This window comes from Cebidichthys violaceus, unplaced genomic scaffold (genome assembly GCF_023349555.1).
Source record: "Cebidichthys violaceus isolate CVI_PGR_0920_01 unplaced genomic scaffold, fCebVio1.0.p SCAF_11, whole genome shotgun sequence".
Lineage (NCBI taxonomy): Eukaryota > Metazoa > Chordata > Actinopteri > Perciformes > Stichaeidae > Cebidichthys > Cebidichthys violaceus.
The window spans coordinates 14,994,938-15,016,129 of NW_027176274.1; the positions used below are offsets into that span (position 1 = coordinate 14,994,938).

At 44.8% G+C, this 21,192-nt stretch overlaps 1 pseudogene; it reads right to left on the reverse strand.

Moving 5' to 3' along the window:
- Positions 1-325: 325 nt before the first annotated feature.
- LOC137891288 (acetylcholine receptor subunit alpha-like) lies at positions 326-19,877 on the reverse strand (annotated as a pseudogene).
- Between the last annotated feature and the right edge of the window lie 1,315 nt (positions 19,878-21,192).

Genomic DNA, 21,192 nt, shown 5'->3' on the forward strand with positions numbered 1-21,192 from the left:
AGTCGGAGGAGGAGCAGGAAGAGGAGGAGGAGGAGGAAGTGGTTCAGGAGGAGGAAGAGGTGGAATCAGAGCAGAGTCACAGCGCCCCCCCGAGACCGAGTCTCAGTCTTCATAGTTGCAGAGCGTCCAGAAGAGGACCGGGGACGTCGGATCATCGGTCCAAACAACAGGTGTTGGTACTGGCCATGATAGACAGGTGGCATTTTAATGCAATATAGGCGGACAAGCATCAACAGTTTAATTCTATTGTTCTTCCTTGCAACCAAAAACTACATCAGTCTCACTTGTGTTTCAGTTTGCTTTTATTGGAGGAGGGGTCTAAAGTCGACAGTTCGTTTTTTCACCGTCAAAAGACCGTCAGACTAAGAACACAGAGGAGATTATGTAGAGGATGTGCTCAGAAAATGGTGTGTATTCTAAATGAATGCATCATTAATTATACTGGAATTGTCCAATGATATTGCCTAAAATGATGCCAACATATGATGTCCTAACAGTTGGATCGGTTCATGGGAAGGTGTCAGATCGATGATTGTAGTTTGAATCCTAAAGCTGTTCCTCCATAGAGCAGTTGGCTGCTTGTAGTGCTCTATGTGGTGACTAACTTAGTTCATGATGGATGTAAGTATGATTTGTTAATGACGAGTTTTGATTTTAGGTCCAACTGCTGGTTCACAAATGGTTCGACCTCAGTTAAATCCTGATTCTTAATTTTGCTGACCCCACTCAGTGTGGTGTTTGTATAATTTGATGAATATCACAGGTTATTATTACGACGCAAATTTAAGTATGTAACATACATGTTATTTATTGTTTTGTTGGGTTGTGAGAAATGCATGAAATCAAACAAAAAGCATCTTAAGACACTCCTGTTGTGAATCAGGACCTCAAGGTTTCAAGGTACTGCTTTAGCTTTTCTTCAGCTCTTCTTTTAATCCCCCTTACGAGCTTGTCAGCTGCTCTCAGATCTGCAGCTGAATCGATGATACTCCCCAGAGAAAGCAGCTGCTGCAAGTCTCTATATTGATGCCTTTGTTTCCTCTTTTCTGATTAGAAAGCTACATGCATTTTCTATCCACACAAATACACAGTATTTGCTAATGATATGTAGCATCCATCCTCAGTTGATCCTCATCTCGTGTTAAAAGGTCTGTTTTAACAATTAAGAAAATCCTCTTGACTCAAACCTTAAATCAAGCTGCCCAAAAAACAAAAAGACAAAATAAATGAATCATTATTACTGTTATGGCTTTTACATTAGAGTAGTAACATGTACTTCAGAGTGAATGGCAGCAATAAAACACTGTACAAAAACACCTGAAATAACAGACAAGAGTAGCTTCAAGTATGACGCGTGTAGATCTCTAGATGCACGGATTTGCATTCAGCTGCGTTCTCCTCAATGTCAGTGAACGCATCAACGTGCACATTGGAAGGTGATTTAAAGATCTCAAACTGTGTGTGTGTGTGTGTGTGTGTGTGTGTGTGTGTGTGTGTGTGTGTGTGTGTGTGTGTGTGTGTGTGTGTGTGTGTGTGTGTGTTTTTGTGTGTGAGAACACTGACGTCTGCCCTGACTAATTTTTTACTAAAAAAGCAAATGTATCATTCATTTATTTGCAGCCTTGCCTGAGATGTGGGAGATGTCCATGTTGGTGGGAAACAACCTCTTCTGCCGGATCTTCTGACTGGGACGCTTCATCTTCGAGAAGAACATCATGTTGGGAATGGTTTCTATGAAGACCTGAGACACAAACGGATGCATTCCTTTCATTCAGTCACACACAACACTTTCTTAAATCATCACGGGTATAGATGCTAAAAAAACAACAACCCTAAACCTTGCGTATCCAGGCGGGCATGGTGTGCGTGCTGGGCCAGCGGTGATGCGTGTTGATGACTGTGATGATGATGATGATGGAGGCGATAACGAACACCATCGTTAAGAGCATGTACTTCAAGATGAGAGGCACGGCACTGGAGGTGGAGGGGATCAGCTCCACGATGACCAGCAGGAAGACGGTCAGAGACAGCAGGACAGAGATGGAGAGAGTCATCTTTTCACCTGTAGAGACAGGAAGACGGACACAGAGACAGACACTCAGGCTACTTTTACACTTTTAAACAGCTCTTACAGTAGAAATGGTGGCAAGTTATGGCTTTACAGGCAAACTGATGAACTAAGTTGTGTTTTATTTATGCTCTAATGTTACAGAATAACAAGCGCATGTAGTACAAGCACATCCCATTGGATTTCATGTATTTTCCATGTATGGAAGTGTCCCCAAAATGGTGTGAAAATATCTGACTTCATCTGCCTTTCCTCAGTTTCCACATTCATAATACCGACCTGATATTTGCCACGTGTGAGCAAGTAAATGTGTCACTCGTACCAACTGGTGAAACGCTCATAACCTACTTTATTTAGTCACACCGTCAAAGTTTTTTTGGACAAGTTTCTGTATACGCCTTTGTACCGGAGTTGGTGGGCAGGTAGAAAACCAGTCCTGTGAGGAATGAGAACAGCATTCAGGGAATGATGACGTCGACGATGAAGTAGAGAGGCAGACGCAGCATCAGGAAGTGGTAGGTGATGTCGAGGTATGGCGTGTCGGGGCAGCAGGTGTAGTAAACCCAGTGTTTCCAGCTCCTGTAGTCCTTCAGCACCCATTCACCAGACTCCATGAAGTTGCTGAGGTCAGGCCGATCATTGTCCTAGAAGACAGAGGAGTATAGGAGGTAATGCACCGCAGTAGAAAAGGGCCATAAAGGTGAAGATATTTAGGAGTTAAATGCTGTAAACTACAGTTTTATGACAGGAGTGATGAGTACTAAATCTGTAGTATTTGAAACCACAGACACAAGCTTTCACACTGATCTGTCAACATAACCCTGTGAATATATATATTATATATAAATATAAAATATATATTCACAGGGTTATGTTGATTTTATATATATATATATATATATATATATATATATTTTATATATTACATATAAGTCACACTCACAGGGTTGATGACGACCAGCAGTCCGTCGTACGTCCAGGTCCCCAGCTTCATGCTGCAGTTCTGCAGGTTGAACGGAAATGGAGGACGATGATCTCGCAGTAGCTCTTAAAGATGGCCGGAGGGTTCCACGTTATCATCCCAGTGTGCTCCAACAGGACTTTGGTTTCGTGGATGATGGCAAAGTCGCCGTCAGCGCTGAGGAAGACGGGGACAGAGGGAGATGGGGAGAGAAGCATGCGAGGCATTTGGACGAACAGGTGTGTGTGTGAGTTTGAATAGTGTGTGTTTAATTGTTGTACAGCACCAGGTCTGGTTTCCACATGTCGGTTGAAGGGACTCTGATCTTCCTGATGCCTCTGTATTCATCTGGATTCCAATTCAGGTTCACATGGAGCCATTGCTGGGGTGAAAATCAGGGAAACATGAGATAATTTTGTCTTCTAATGTACTGATGAAGCCAAGTTTAGTTGTTTTTATTCCCACAATGAATACATTGTGAAAATACAAGTTGTCATGTACTGTATATATCACAGCAGAAGAAATACAAATCGTGTAACCTCCAGCAGTCACCATGTCATAAACCCTCCCTTCTTTCTATTTCAACTTGTTGAAATGACAAATATCATTCATTTGTGATACTATTTGTGTAATATATTCACCTATAAAAAGCATATAAATACATGATAATGGCTACCAGTTGCAACTACATCTGTATGTAAATTAAACAGCAGACGCATTGTTAAAATATATGATTTATAATAATCTGTGTTTTGGGTGTCACATAGTAAAAACTTTAATAGCATTAAATTCTAGGGACATTTATGCATAGAAACTCTTTTTTTGATAGTCAAAGGTGAGCATTACTTTAATTCCCTAAAAATATCTGTAAACCTTGACTGGCTGTACGTATAAAAAGATCTATTCCAAAGCCTGTTAAATCTACATACTTGCAATGTGGCATATCCTCTGAGCATAGTCATTGAAATTTTAATTTTAATGCATGACATAAAACGTCCTCAGTTGTACTTTGTCATTAATATACAACATAAGATAAGTGACTGGATCTTTAAAATGGTGTATTAAGTTTGGCTTGGCTCGCAAAGTCCGGTAGTGTTGGAAAACGACAACGCGCATGCTCAGAGCTCGTTGCCAGGTGGACACCATTTTGTTTATTTTTGTTTTCATTTGATTGGCTATTTGCTCAAGTAAGTGTTGCTGACGTCACCTTGCCACCTTGACAGGTTTGATAGAAAGTTGAGTCATGAGGTCTGGAGTTCTTTCTTCTGTAGGACTGAGCTAAAGGGCTTCATTTCGAGAGAGGAGCTTGAAGAGTTAACACGAGCTGAGGAGATTTAGTTATGAAGCAAACTTTTTTTTTTTTTTCCAACACTGCTAATGCTAGTTAGCTAATTAATTGGACTCATTTCAGCCACGGTTTTCATCTGGTCTGCAGACTTTTGAAGCTAGCTGAGGACCCAGAAGAAAAGCTACAAACAGTAAGAGCTAATATAACTACTTCTTATTTGTGTTGTGCTGTGTTGTGTCTTCTCTGAGCTGATATGTTTGTTGTGACCGTGGTGTTATGTAGAAAAATATGAGGTGTCTTTTGCTAACTTTATTAGCCGAACATTAGCATAACACTGAGTATACACGACTTAGACCACACTGACATTACTGACATAGTAATACCATAAAGGAGAGATTCATAGACGATAAAGGGATGACGCATAACTCCCTCTTAAGACCCTGTGTAACCTTTTATGAGCCTCTGGTGGAAGAATAGTCGGGTGAAATAAAGAGGACATTTGTAAATGTTTGACAAACGGCCCAACAATGAGAATCTCTCTTTAAAATAGACCTGACTACAAGCAATAGAAATAAAGCTTACACATAGTCAAAGACCCCCAACAGACTTTACATACAAGAGACTGTTTAACCTGCAGGATAAGTGACCCAAAGAGCCCTGAGGACATCATGAAGACACAGACGTGGGACACATGTCAAACATTTGCAAGATGAACAAAAACTCATCACATTACATATTAATGAAGTACAAATTATCTCTTTAACTTTTACAGAGAATAAAGCTTTCTTAATCGTGAACGGACTTGAGCAGATGATCTGATATCACCAAGGAGGAACTGTCCTATTGCCTTGAGAAGACCTAAGTGGAGGAGCAGAGGGACACACTCAGTCGGGTCCCAACGGATGAATTCCTTCTGCAAGATCTGAGCATCAGAGATGCGTCTTCCTCCTCCTCATCCTCCACGTTCACCACCAACTCCTGCTCTTCCAACTCCAAGTCATGCACTGTTGATATATATACCTTTAAAATATAAATACAAAATATAGAAAAGTCTAGTTTTTATTCAGTACAAAGTGAGAACAATTATTTTTGAACAAATAGTTTTTAAATATCAAATAATCTTGTATTTTCTCTTTTGGAGTTCTCTGACAAGACAAAATAAAACATTACTAATTTGAACACTGATCATTTGCCTGTTTGTGAGTGTTAATAAACAGTGGTGCGGTATTTTGACACATAACATAATGGGTGTTATTTTTTCCACAATAAGAGGTTTAATCAATCATAAAGATGTGAATCGTACCACCTTAACAGAAGTCAGAAGGTGTAAAGAGAGCTCAGTAAGTACACATCTAAACAGTCCTGACAAGAGAACTAATAGACAACAAATGAAAGAAGCTGTGTGGTTGAACCAGACTTCACAAAATAAACCAGAGGCTCATAAATAACAACAAATTACCAGTCTAAGAATTTTAGAATCCAGAAAAGGTTAAAGGGCTTTTTAAACCTCATCACACCTAAATTGAAGTGTCATGTTGCACCTCTGTCATTGAAATGTTGGAGACAAAAGTAGTTCCAGAAATGTATTCATTTTATTCTTCAAATAAAAAAAATATGTCAACATTGTGATCAACTTTTAAGCTACTCAGCTCAATATACTGTCTTGTTATAAGCGTCAGAACAAGCATAACTTCTTTATATTTGAATAACAGATTGTGAATATAAGTTATTTGTATCATGCTATCTGTTGACATTATGAAAAACATCAACTGTGCATGACTGTGGATGATACAAACTCATACTGAGCACACAGATGTTTAAAGATACGAGATACCAGAGACAAGATTCCTGCTGTATTTTCAGCGTCAAACTATGTTTTGTAGATGCTGTAATCTGGACTTCATCGCATCAATTGGCCAACAGGATCCATAATCAAGGCTCATATTCAGAGGGATGTCTGTGCTGGGGTTTTGCGAGGTGATGTTTTATCCAAACTCTTGCATGAACATTTGTCTTTATCAGACACAAGAGGGGCGGATTTGACGTTGTGGTTGGGAGCGTGTTGATGCAGGACGTCAGAAAGGTAAGACTACAATAAACTAAAAGTAAAGGATACTAAATACAAACAAACGGCGTAAACAAACAAATTACTGTCAGTCAACCAGAACAATATTTAATAATTTATTAATAAAGAATTCTGTAACACATTATATGAAGGTCATGTCTATAATGCTTTAAAACGGGTCACTAATAGGCGGACTGCGGTCCGGATCTGGACCCAGACACCGTTGTATCCGGACCCTGGACCTAAAACCGATAGATAATTGAGAATTATTACATTTTGCGTCTCATATGTTCAGAGACCGTGACGATTATTAAGAGGAAATGGTGCATAGTTACGAAATCATTTCACCTCAGGTTGATAGCAGACCACCTCAAGGTGTCACTCTAATCTGAAATTAGACAAATTGTCTCATGAATGTGATTTGACGTTAGCTCATGCATGCGATTTTGAAGGGCTTTAATTTTGAAATGCTACATCAGAACGTCCTGGTTCTCCCTGAGTGACACCTTGAGGTGGTCTGCTATCAACCTGAGGTGAAATGATTTTGTAACTATGCACCATTTCCTCTTAAGATGCACATTCTTTGTAAATTCTCAGTTATTCTTTAATCCAGCCCTTATTTTACTTGAAAAGAGATGAACATTTATTCATGTATTTCTATGTATTATTTATAATCCATCCAGTTCAATTTGAAAACTGAGAATAATAATTGTTAAAATATAATTGATGTGTACTTTCTTTATTTGATTTAACAGTTGTTGACTACACAGAGACGTTACTAATACTAGACTTGAACGAAATTTACACGAGGAGATTTTCTCAGTCTGGACCTTTTGGAATTTTAATTGAATACCCCTGCTCTACAAGTTCTCAACAGTCTATTCACTACTGATGTTCCAGACACTTCTGTCTGTAACTGAAGGACTCCACAAGTTCCTTCAGAAAGAGACTTTAGACCTGGCAGAAGCTTTTATCAGCAAACAAGCTGTATGGGACACACTGAGGGGCAAACGCACAGATGTATTTGCCACAGAGCTGTATGAGAGAACCAAGGCCCTGTGCCACACCCACAGTATCCCAGACCAGATGCTAAGAAAAGGTATAAACAGAGGAAAATGGAGGATTTTGTGTTGGAGACAACCTTGGGACAGAGTTGATCAGCTCACAAACCTTGAAAACAGAGTTGCTTTTCCCCTGTGTGGACAGGATGGTTAGTGAGCTTGAACTACAATTTTCTAGTGGAGATGCAGGCCTACTAAAAGACATCCAGGCATGCAGTGTCATGTTGATTGTGATGCTGGACCCAAGAGCAGAATAGAGGCAGAGCAGAAATGGTTAAACAGTCTTTTATTTGAAAGCACGAGGTGCTGGAGTGTTGTGAACCGGCTGGAGGAAAGGTCGGCAGGCTGGAGGAGCAGAGAACCTGAGGCTGAGGCAGACAAAGGGTTTAACAAGCGTTTCAGCCGTAACATTAGTTCCTGGTTGCGAACTGAACGATCTGGCAAAGACTGAGTGCAGGGCTGGAGAATATGAAGCCTGGAGCTTGATTAGGGAAGTACTTTGAGCTGCACCGGTTAATTAGGGGGAGGAGCACAGCCCAGACCATGACATGCAGCCCTAAATCTGAGAACTTCTTGAGTGAATCACACTTGGATGAGCTTGCTGAGCACTACAGCATTGATCTGAAAACAGAGGAGGTTCTGGTGGCCAGAAACTTCCTTGCCTGCAAAACAGAGGCTGGATGTCCACCCCAAGATACGTTAGCTGTGCACAACCTCCTAGATTCAGACATGTTTCCCTCTCTGAAGGTAATCAATTAAGTTGCCTTAACAGTGCCTGTGAGCAGCTGCTCTTGTGAAAGGTCCTTTAGTGCACTGCGTCGGCTGCACTGCGTCAGCTGCGTAAAACAATGGGGCAGAAAAGGCTTCACAGTCTTGCAGCCATGTCAATTGAAAGTGACATACTAGACCGATTTGCCACCCTTAAAAACAGAAGGCATTCTTTGATGCTTCCACCCACTAAGTAGTTATTAACCTGTGATTCCATACCACCCCCATCCCTGTCAATGTCCTTATGTCCTTATGACCTCACTACCTCAGAACGGGAATGGAATGCACTGAACATTCATGTTTTCTCAATGGTATGACTATGGCCAAGGAAACATGATTAAGCAAAGCAAAGTACAGTGTTACAAGTGATCTGGAGTCATTTGTGGGCAGAATAGACCATGAATCACACGTTTTAGCAGAGACATGTGAATGGGATTGACAGTATTGCACCTTGAGGTACATGGTTGATCAGTGGTACTTTAAATTGTCTGAAATCTCCTGTGCATTGGATTCTATTTTTGAAATAATTTGAATGTATTTTTTTTTATCTGCCTCTAATGCTATCCTGGATCTATAGTGTTTTTCTCTGTACATTGCAATCCTAGTTTGACTTATAGTGAATGCATTGGGTGCCTTCCATTTCAGCCCATCATACAATATTTATCATTCGATAATTAAGATGTACTTGAAATGTGTTTTTTTTTCTCCATTGAATGGTATATTTGACACTGAACTAGTTCATCTTTATCTCAGTGATAGTGTCCAAATGAGCATAAAATATCACTGGTAAGTAAAAACTACACGGACAACAAAATAGATGTAAATGTTGATCAAAATCTTATTCCTTCTGCTCATAATAAAACAAGTAAACAACTCAAAACTTGACACTGTCAGGTCCATTCTCCATCCATTGTGTGCGGTCCCTTTAAGAATTAGGATTTGGGAGTGACACGGATATGAAAGCTAGTTTATCCGTCTTTCCTTTACAAGCAGGGAAATTATTTCTCTCTCTTTATTTGAGAAAAGGTCATATTTGTGTTGTCAAATTTCACTATGACCCTGACATTCTGTCTCTTGTATTATCATATACTGAATGCAAGCAAAACTACAGAGCAAAATCACACTCTTTCTGATTGAACCATCTATGAACTGTCTGAAACAATGGATATCCACGGCCCCAAATGGGCCCCAAAAAAAATTGCCGCGCACTACGCGCGCAAACATGCCGCTCCCCTTGGGGCTAAGCCGCCCCTTTCTTTGAATCCTAGAAACGCTCCTGGGCACAGCTCGTCGCTGCCTCACATCGCGTGTCTCCTCTCTGTTTGAACAGGACAAATTCAGCGATTTTGATTAGAAAAATGCTTGAAATGCTTGGAATCATACAGAAATTACATGTATAGCACAGATCAGGAGAGAAATATGAATATTTATTTGATCATTATTTGTTTTTTACTTTTCATGATGACAGGTGAGGCTCTGCCTGCCTCCCCTGATGCACATCCCTGAGCCGTGCCCCCCTCCGGTATTATCCAGTGTTAATTACATATAATATAGAATAGTTCAAATCAAGATTGATTTTAATCAGAAAGATTTAATCAGATTTGATTGAGATGCTTAATAAAACATAAGAACTCACTACACTCTTCTTCAGCTGAGAGTTGGAGAGATCTTTAAGGCGGTCCACAAAATGCTCCACTTCCTCCATTGAGTTACAGTTGCATTCAAAATTATTCAAAACTAATCACAAATTAGCTCTATTGGCAACATTTACAAACTTTCAGCTATTTTCAATAAACAACTCAAACAAGGACAATTTAAATAGCTCAACACAACTAATACTATGCATAGCAGGACACCAGGTTCTGACAGTGTTCCTGAGGAATCTTAGCCCATTCCGTTTGATTGCATATTAGAAATATGGGTAAGTCAAAAGAATTGTCCAAAAAGTTAAGCGAAGAGATCATTGCCTTGCACAAACAAGGAAAAGGATAAAAAGGCACTGAATGTTCCTAGAGATACCATTGGAAGCATAGTTCTCAAGTTTATCGTTAAAGGAACACTGGCTACACAACCTGGACGTGGCAGAAAGAAGAAGCTATCAACAGCTACCACCAGATTTCTGAGCAGGCAGGTGGCCAAAAGCCCTCGAGAGACTGAAAAAGACCTGCAGCAAGACTTGGTGGCAGCAGACACTGAGGTTTCAGTTTCCACAGTAAGGCACATACTAAACGCTGAAGGTCTCCATGCCCGAACTCCGAGATGTACACCACTACTCAACAAAAAGTACAAGAAGGTTTGGCTCCAAAATGCTCAAAACCATATCAATAAGCCACGGACGTTTTGGGATTCTGTTCTAGTGGAGTGATGAGACAAAACTGGAACTTTTCGGTCCTAAGGAGGAAGAATGAAGTATACGCTGAGAAGAACACCCCGTCTACAGTGAAGCATGGCGGTGGCTCATGCAGTGGTCCATTTCCGTGTTTCCTGCAGAGACCGTGACAGCAGCCGTCTACAGCGGCCCATTTCCGTGTTTCTTGCAGAGACCGAGACAGCTGCAGTCTACAGCTTTCGGTTCAAGGTTTCCCGCAGAGACCGTGACAGCTGTCGTCTACATCGGTCCATTTCCATGTTTCCTGCAGAGACCGAGACAGCTACCGTCTACAGCTTTCGGTCCTGCTCTGCTCATGTCAATGTGTCCTTGAGCAAGACACTTAACCCCAAAATTGCTCCCGAAGATGCGTCTACGGTGTGTAGATACTAGAGATGCACCGATCCGATATCAATATCTGTATCGGTCCCGACATAGGAAAAAATTCTAGATCGGGTATCGGTGACAATGTGACCGATCCATAAAGGCAAATCTATTCAGTCCAATTATATGCGTTGTGCTCTGCGTAACGTCATGCGCTAGCGAACTGGCCGCATAGATTGTTTTCAAAATGGAGCGAGCGAAAGGATCAGCCATCTGGAACCGGGCAGCCGCTCTCAGTTGTCGGGGATAAGGGATTCCGGCTGCTAGTTAACCACCTGGAACTACGCTACGACATGGTAAGCCGAAAATATTTGTCGGAGACGGCGCTACCTGAACTGCACGGTAAAGTGTGCAAACACATATTGAAGGAGATAAAAGATGTCAAATCGATAAGTTTCACGACAGACATCTGGAGCTCCGACGTTTCCCCTGTGTCACTTTTAAGTTTAACAGCACACTGGCTGGATGAAACTTTTGTGCCACACAGTGCAATATTAAATGCAACAAACTTTCGTGGGTCGCACACCAGCGAAGCGATAGCAGCTAGCCTGAAGGAAATGTTTGACAAGTGGCAAATTCCGTTGAGCAAAATCCACGTGATTCTGAGGGACAACGCCAGCAACATGAGAAAAGCGATGGACAACCTGGGGGCGCGTAGCGTCGGCTGCGTTTTTTAAATCGATTCAGCACTGTTTTTCTCTATTAGATCGGTATCAGATCGGTATCGGCCGATACTAAACCTCAGATATCTGTATCGATATCGGAAGTGAAAAACGTGGATCGGTGCATCCCTAGTAGATACATACTGTAAGTCGCTTTGGATAAAAGTGTCTGCTAAAGTAATGTAATGGAGACGGCAGGAAACACGGAAATGGACCACTGTAGACGGCAGCTGTCTCGGTCTCTGCAGGCAACCTTGAAATGGACCACTGTAGACAGCAACGGTCTCGGCCTCTGCAGGAAACGTTGAACCGAAAGCTGTAGACGGCAGCTGTCTCGGTCTCTGCAGAAAACATGGAAATGGACCGCTTTAGACGCCAGCTGTCTCGGTCTCTGCAGGAATCACGGAAATGGACCGCTGTAGACTGCAGCTGTCTCGGTCTCTGCAGGAAACATTGAACCGAAAGCTGTAGACAGCAGCGGTCTCGGTCTCTGCAGGAAACATTGAGCCGAAAGCTGTAGACAGTAGCTGTCTCGGTCTCTGTGGGAAACATTGAACCGAAAGCTGTAGACGGCAGCTGTCTCGGTCTCTGCAGGAAACAGTGAGCCGAAAGCTGTAGACAGTAGCTGTCTCGGTCTCTGCAGGAAACACGGAAATGGACCGCTGTAGATGGTAGCTGTCTCGGTCTCTGCAGGAAAAACGGAAATGGACCGCTGTAGACGGCAGCTGTCTCAGTCTCTGCAGGAAACACGGAAATGGACAGCTGTAGACAACAGTGGTCTCGGTCTCTGCAGGAAAAACGGAAATGGACCGCTGTAGACAGCAGCTGTCTCAGTCTCTGCAGGAAACACGGAAATGGACAGCTGTAGACAACAGCGGTCTCGGTCTCTGCAGGAAACATTGAACCGAAAGCTGTAGACGGTAGCCGTCTCGATCTCTGCAGGAAACACGGAAATGGACCGCTGTAGACTGCAGCTGTCTCGGTCTCTGCAGGAAACATTGAACCGAAAGCTGTAGACGGCAGCGGTCTCGGTCTCTGCAGGAAACATTGAACCGAAAGCTGTAGAGGGTAGCTGCCTCGGTCTCTGCAGGAAACACGGAAATGGGACGCTGTAGACGGCAGCTGTCTCGTTCTCTGCAGGAAACACGGAAATGGACCGCTGTAGACCGCAGCTGTCTCGTTCTCTGCAGGAAACACGGAAATGGACCGCTGTAGACCGCAGCTGTCTAGATCTCTGCAAGACACCTTGAAATGGACCGCTGTAGAGGGCAGCTGTCTCGGTTTCTGCAGGAAACACGAAAATGGACCGCTGTAGACGGCAGCTGTCTCGGTCTCGGCAGGAAACGTTGAAATGGACCACTGTAGACAGCAGCAGTCTCGGTCTCTGCAGGAAACATTGAACCGAAAGCTGTAGACAGCAGCGGTCTCGGTCTCTGCAGGAAACATTGAACCGAAAGCTGTAGACAGCAGCGGTCTCGGTCTCTGCAGGAAACATTGAGCCGAAAGCTGTAGACGGTAGCTGTCTCGGTCTCTGCAGGAAACACGGAAATGGGACGCTGTAGACGGCAGCTGTCTCGGTCTCTGCAGGAAACACGGAAATGGGACGCTGTAGACGGCAGCTGTCTCGGTCTCTGCAGGAAACACGGAAATGGACAGCTGTAGACGGCAGCTGTCTCAGTCTCTGCAGGAAACACGGAAAGGGACCGCTGTAGACGGCAGCTGTCACGGTCTCTGCAGGAAACCTTGAAATGGAACGCTGTAGACGGCAGCGGTCTTGGTCTCTGCAGGAAACACGGAAATGGACCGCTGTAGACGGCAGCGGTCTTGGTCTCTGCAGGAAACACGGAAATTACATTACATTACAGTCATTTAGCAGACGCTTTTATCCAAAGCGACTTACAATTCAGGATCTATCTACACACCGTAGACGCAGCTACGGGAGCAATTGGGGTTAAGTGTCTTGCTCAAGGACACATTGACACGAGACTAGTAGAGCAGGAGCCAGGGATCGAACCGCCGACCCTCTGATTGAAAGGCGGCCCTGCTCTCCACTTAGCCACGGTCACCCAGAAATGGAAATGGTAGAAATGGTACAGAAATGGTACAGAAATGGACCGCTGTAGACGGCAGCTGTCCCGGTCTCTGCAGGCAACCTTGAAATGGACCACTGTAGACAGCAGCAGTCTCGGTCTCTGCAGGAAACATTGAACCGAAAGCTGTAGACGGCAGCTGCCACGGTCTCTGCAGGAAATGGACCGATGTAGATGGCAACTGTCTCGGACTCTGCAGGAAACACGGAAATGGACAGCTGTAGACGGTAGCTGTCTCGGTCTCTGCAGGAAAAACGGAAATGGACCGCAGTAGACGGCATCTGTCTCGGCCTCTGCAGGAAACACGGAAATGGACAGCTGTAGACAACAGCGGTCTCGGTCTCTGCAGGAAACATTGAACCGAAAGCTGTAGACGGTAGCTGTCTCGATCTCTGCAGGAAAAACGGAAAAGGACCGCTTTAGACGGCAGCTGTCTCGGTCTCTGCAGGAATCACGGAAATGGACCGCTGTAGACTGCAGATGTCTCGGTCTCTGCAGGAAACATTGAACCGAAAGCTGTAGACGGCAGCTGTCTATGTCTCTGCAAGAAACACGGAAATGGACCGCTGTAGACGGCAGCTGTCTCAGTCTCTGCAGGAAACACGGAAATGGACAGCTGTAGACAACAGCGGTCTCGGTCTCTGCAGGAAACACGGAAATGGGACGCTGTAGATGGCAGCTGTCTCGGTCTCTGCAGGAAACACGGAAATGGACCGCTGTAGACGGCAGCTGTCTCGGTCTCTACACCGAAAGCTGTAGACGGCAGCTGTCTCGGTCTCTGCATAAAACACGGAAATGGACCGCTTTAGACGCCAGCTGTCTCGATCTCTGCAGGAAACATTGAACCTAAAGCTGTAGACGGCAGCTGTCTCGGTCTCTGCAGGAAACATTGAACCGAAAGCTGTAGACAGCAGCGGTCTCGGTCTCTGCAGGAAACATTGAACCTAAAGCTGTAGACAGCAGCGGTCTCGGTCTCTGCAGGAAACATTGAACCTAAAGCTGTAGACGGCAGCTGTCTCGGTCTCTGCAGGAAACATTGAACCGAAAGCTGTAGACTGCAGCGGTCTCGGTCTCTGCAGGAAACATTGAACCGAAAGCTGTAGACGGCAGCTGCCTCGGTCTCTGCAGGAATCACGGAAATGGACCGCTGTAGACGGCAGCTGTCTCGGTCTCTGCAGGAAACGTTGAAATGGACCACTGTAGACGGCAGCTGCCTCGGTCTCTGCAGGAAACACGAAAATGGACCGCCGTAGACAGCAGCGTTCTCGGTCTCTGCAGGAAACATTGAACCGAAAGCTGTAGACGGTAGCTGTCTCGGTCTCTGCAGGAAAGACGGAAATGGACCGCAGTAGACGGCATCTGTCTCGGACTCTGCAGGAAACACGGAAATGGACCGCTGTAGACGGCAGCTGTCTCGGTCTCTGCAGGAAACACGGAAATGGACCGCTGTAGACGGCAGCTGTCTCGGTCTCTGCAGGAAACACGGAAATGGACCGCTGTAGACGGCAGCTGTCTCGGTCTCTGCAGGAAACATGGAAATGGACCGCTGTAGACGGCAGCTGTCTCGGTCTCTGCAGGAAACACGGAAATGGACCGCTGTAGACGGCAGCTGTCTCGGTCTCTGCAGGAAACACGGAAAGGGACGCTGTAGACTGCAGCTGTCTCGGTCTCTGCAGGAAACATTGAACCGAAAGCTGTAGACGGCAGCTGTCTCGGTCTCTGCAGGAAACATTGAACTGAAAGCTGTAGACAGCAGCGGTCTCGGCCTCTGCAGGAAACATTGAACCGAAAGCTGTAGACAGCAGCTGTCTCGGTCTCTGCAGGAAACGTTGAAATGGACCACTGTAGACAGCAGCAGTCTCGGTCTCTGCAGGAAACATTGAACCGAAAGCTGTAGACGGCAGCTGCCTCGGTCTCTGCAGGAATCACGGAAATGGACCGCTGTAGACGGCAGCTGTCTCGGTCTCTGCAGGAAACGTTGAAATGGACCACTGTAGACGGCAGCTGCCTCGGTCTCTGCAGGAAATGGACCGATGTAGATGGCAACTGTCTCGGACGCTGCAGGAAACACGAAAATGGACCGCCGTAGACAGCAGCGTTCTCGGTCTCTGCAGGAAACATTGAACCGAAAGCTGTAGACGGTAGCTGTCTCGGTCTCTGCAGGAAAGACGGAAATGGACCGCAGTAGACGGCATCTGTCTCGGACTCTGCAGGAAACACGGAAATGGACCGCTGTAGACGGCAGCTGTCTCGGTCTCTGCAGGAAACACGGAAATGGACCGCTGTAGACGGCAGCTGTCTCGGTCTCTGCAGGAAACACGGAAATGGACCGCTGGAGACGGCAGCTGTCTCGATCTCTGCAGGAAACACGGAAATGGACCGCTGGAGACGGCAGCTGTCTCGGTCTCTGCAGGAAACACGGAAAGGGACGCTGTAGACTGCAGCTGTCTCGGTCTCTGCAGGAAACATTGAACCGAAAGCTGTAGACGGCAGCTGTCTCGGTCTCTGCAGGAAACATTGAACTGAAAGCTGTAGACAGCAGCTGTCTCGGTCTCTGCAGGAAACATTGAACCGAAAGCTGTAGACTGCAGCTGTCTCGGTCTCTGCAGGAAACATTGAACTGAAAGCTGTAGACTGCAGCTGTCTCGGTCTCTGCAGGAAACACGGAAATGGACCGCTGGAGACGGCAGCTGTCTCGATCTCTGCAGGAAACACGGAAATGGACCGCTGGAGACGGCAGCTGTCTCGGTCTCTGCAGGAAACACGGAAAGGGACGCTGTAGACTGCAGCTGTCTCGGTCTCTGCAGGAAACATTGAACCGAAAGCTGTAGACGGCAGCTGTCTCGGTCTCTGCAGGAAACATTGAACTGAAAGCTGTAGACTGCAGCTGTCTCGGTCTCTGCAGGAAACATTGAACCGAAAGCTGTAGACGGCAGCTGTCTCGGTCTCTGCAGGAAACATTGAACCGAAAGCTGTAGACGGTAGCTGTCTCGGTCTCTGCAGGAAACACGGAAATGGGACGCTGTAGACGGCAGCTGTCTCGGTCTCTGCAGGAAACACGGAAATGGACCGCTGTAGACGGCAGCTGTCTCAGTCTCTGCAGGAAACACGGAAAGGGACCGCTGTAGACGGCAGCTGTCTCGGTCTCTGCAGGAAACGTTGAAATCGGCCACTGTAGACAGCAGCGGTCTTGGCCTCTGCAGGAAACGTTGAACCGAAAGCTGTAGACGGTAGCTGTCTCGGTCTCTGCAGGAAACACGGAAATGGGACGCTGTAGACAGCAGCTGTCTCGTTCTCTGCAGGAAACACGGAAATGGACCGCTGTAGACGGCAGCTGTCTAGATCTCTGCAGGACACCTTTAAATGGACCGCTGTTGACGGCAGCTGTCTCGGTCTCTGCAGGAAACACGGAAATGGACCACTGTAGATGGCAGCTGTCTCGGTCTCTGCATAAAACACGGAAATGGACCGCTTTAGACGCCAGCTGTCTCGATCTCTGCAGGAAACATTGAACCTAAAGCTGTAGACAGCAGCGGTCTCGGTCTCTGCAGGAAACATTGAACCGAAAGCTGTAGACAGCAGCGATCTCGGTCTCTGCAGGAAACATTGAACCGAAAGCTGTAGACGGCAGCTGTCTCGGTCTCTGCAGGAAACACGGAAATGGACCGCTGTAAAGGGCAGCTGTCTCGGTCTCTGCAGGAAACACGGAAATGGGACGCTGTAGACGGCAGCTGTCTCGTTCTCTGCAGGAAACACGGAAATGGACCGCTGTAGACGGCAGCTGTCTAGATCTCTGCAGGAAACCTTTAAATGGACCACTGTAGACGGCAGCTGTCTCGGTCTCTGCAGGAAACACGGAAATGGACCACTGTAGACGGCAGCTGTCTCAAGCTCTGCAGGAAACACGGAAATGAGCCGCTGTAGACGGCAGCTGTCACGGTCTCTGCAGGAAACTTTGAAATAGACCGCTGTAGACGGCAGCTGTCTCGGTCTCTGCAGGAAACATTGAACCGAAAGCTGTAGACGGCAGCTGTCTCGGTTTCTGCAGGAAACACGGAAATGGACCGCTGTAGACGGCAGCTGTCTCAGTCTCTGCAGGAAACACGGAAATGGACCGCTGTAGACGGCAGCTGTCTCAGTCTCTGCAGGAAACACGGAAATGGACCGCTGTAGACGGCAGCTGTCTCAGTCTCTGCAGGAAACACGGAAATGGACCGCTGTAGACGGCAGCTGTCTCAAGCTCTGCAGGAAACACGGAAATGGGCCGCTGTAGACGGCAGCGGTCTCGGTATCTGCAGGAAACATTGAACCGAAAGCTGTAGACGGCAGCGGTCTCGGTATCTGCAGGAAACATTGAACCGAAAGCTGTAGACGGCAGCGGTCTCGGTCTCTGCAGGAAACATTGAACTGAAAGCTGTAGATGGCAGCTGTCTCGGTCTCTGCAGGAAACACGGAAATGGCCCACTGTAGACGGCATCTGTCTCGGTCTCTGCAGGAAACACGGAAATGGACCACAGTAGACGGCATCTGTCTAGGTCTCTGCAGGAAACCTTGAAATGGACCGCTGTAGACAGCAGTGTTCTCGGTCTCTGCAGGAAACATTGAACCGAAAGCTGTAGACGGTAGTTGTCTCGGTCACTAGAGGAAACCTTTAAATGGACAGTTGTAGACGGCAGCCGTCTCTGTCTCTGCAGGAAACATTGAACCGAAAGCTGTAGACGGCAGCTGTCTCGGTCACTAGAGGAAACCTTTAAATGGACAGTTGTAGACGGCAGCCGTCTCGGTCTCTGTAGGAAACATTGAACCGAAAGCTGTAGACGGCAGCTGTCTCGGTCTCTGCAGGAAACACGGAAATGGACCGCTGTCTCGGTCTCTGCAGGAAACATGCATATATATATATATATATATATATATATATATATATATATATATATATATATATATATATATATATATATATACACACACACACACACATTTTTTATTTTTTTTTAAACTTATAAATAAATAAAAATATAAGTATTTGCTTCTGCAAGTACCTTACAGTGAAGAACCAGAGTAAACTCATTATATTATAAAACGCTATGGAGAAGTCAATACCAAAGGCCAGTTTCAAAAAGACTAGCCGAGATCAGGCTGTTCTAGGCGGGTAACATGAGCGCTGAGCTCCCGTTGCTGGTTTACTGCCGGTCACGCTAGCAACACCTCACATATCCGAAATCGTCGGAGCTGAATATTGACAAACCGACCACAGATTTGATGCTTAAACAACTAACCTCCAGCAGCCAGATGAAGCTCCAACCGGCTCAGCACCGACATCAGCGCGGTCAAAAATAGGAAAAGGAAGCGCGGATTGACTTTGATCTAAAGTTTAGATCTCGCTTTGTGCTCGCTAAGAACGTTTAGATTCTAAACTAGCGAACACCGTGACGTCACAGATGACGTCACCAGTCCACTTCTTCTATGCTTCTTTTTCTTGTCATTTGAACACTTTCCACCAAATTTCCCTTCAAAGTAAAACTTTGAATATCTTTAATTAAGGCATATTTTGTCGATGTTGCAGGTTGAGTTAACTTAAGCTTCAATGATTCCAATCACAGCAGCTCCCCTCATAAACAGCAGACAGTTTAAACCTCCTGGACCCGAGAGATCCCACCGGCGGGGGCACACGCATTCATCCAGAAATTCACCCACTCATAATGCCAAACAAGTGCACTCATCAGTAACTAATATAATGATGTCGCATACCTGCTCAAACTGCAGCTCCTGCTCAACAAAGTCATATCAGCTATGTGTACAAACTCCAAACACAACTCAGACAAAGCTACATATAATACCAAATATCGAAATCCATATAGCGCCCCCTAGGCAGACCCACTCGCCACATTTATGCCAATAATTTTTTGAAAATGAATTCAATGCTAACACCCGTTAGCTCAAGAGATCGCTAGCAACATGACGGTCGCAGCCATATTTTTCACATTCCGCTATGACACAGCATCACAGTGTTTGTGTAAAACAAAGCCATCATCACAATCCGCATTATCGATCACATCATAAACCAGCTCCTTACTTTGAGATGTTCTGCAGCAAAAAAAAATATTAATCCGTTCATGTTTACCATCTATCTGCGCAGCGGACGCCCCTCTGTTTGAATTCAAAGGTCCTGCTAAGCACATGGGCATTGTGCGCGTGCTAGCTGAAGGGGGAGGCTTATATGTCTCAACAAATCAGATTTTAGAAATTTGACGCTCGGGTAGTTGGCTAACAATTCTGTCAATCAAAGTCACGTTGGGTTGTCCCAACAGAGGAGGCTCTGACGCGTCTATGGAAGGTTCATTGGGTCAAATCGACCCATCATACAGGCTGTAAGGCCCTGGAAGAGAAAAAAAAACTGAAATTCAGATGAGAAAATGCCATGGATGACAGACATAAACAAGCTCTACAACAGAGAAAGTGGTTGGCTTCTGTTTATGTAGAAATAAAATGCATATAGTGGAAACTGGACTTCGTTATTTAGAACATATATATATATTTATATATATATATATATATATATATATGAACATATACACACTTAGTAGTAGTAGTAGTAGTAATAGTAGTATTGGTAGTATCAGTAATAACAGTAGTCATAGTCGTAGTAATAGCTGTAGTAGTGGTTGTAGTAGTAGTTGATACAAAAGTAGTATTAGTAGTAGTAGTATACAGTATCTTACTGGAGGACAGACAAGCATGCTTTAAGCGGAATTCCACGAAAGGGCACAAATATTGATGCAGTGCAAGCATTGGCGAAACACCCAAAGTACACAACAGATTTCAACACAGCAGATGGTGGAAATGTTTTCTCCCCTCATTTAATGTTATTTAAAGTATTTAAAGTCATAACTATGCCCGTTAGTGCACGGATGTGTTGATAAGAAATACAGATTCACTGCCATACTGTATGTTTTTCTTACATCTAACATTAGTGATGAACTGCTATCCAGCACCTCCTGCTGTCTGTATTTCATAACTGCTCCTACCATCTGTTCTAAACGCACCAAATCATAACTTGCTATTAAAGTCCTAATAAGATGGGCAGAGTTAAGTAAACTTAATGACGAAATGGATTTGCAGTTTTATTGCTTTTTACTGCTGATTGATTTCTTACAATACAAGACAATGATTTCATAATCACTAGAAAGAAAAGAGAATACATAGACTGATAAAGCACATAATGGGCTTAAGATGTAGCGCATTGGTCTATGTAACAGACCACGATTAGCCTGAAATGCGCCCTAATTGCGCGGTTTCGAGTCCTGCTCGGGCCTGTTTTGACTCGTCGTGATCATCTAGAAATATGTACGTCAGCATCTAAAATAAACATAGCAGGCCTATGTTAATGCATTGGTGGAAAGGTGATTACATTTTCTTTTATTAATCTGAATCTTCAAGTAACTAAAGATATCAAATGTAGTGGAGTAAAAAGTACAAT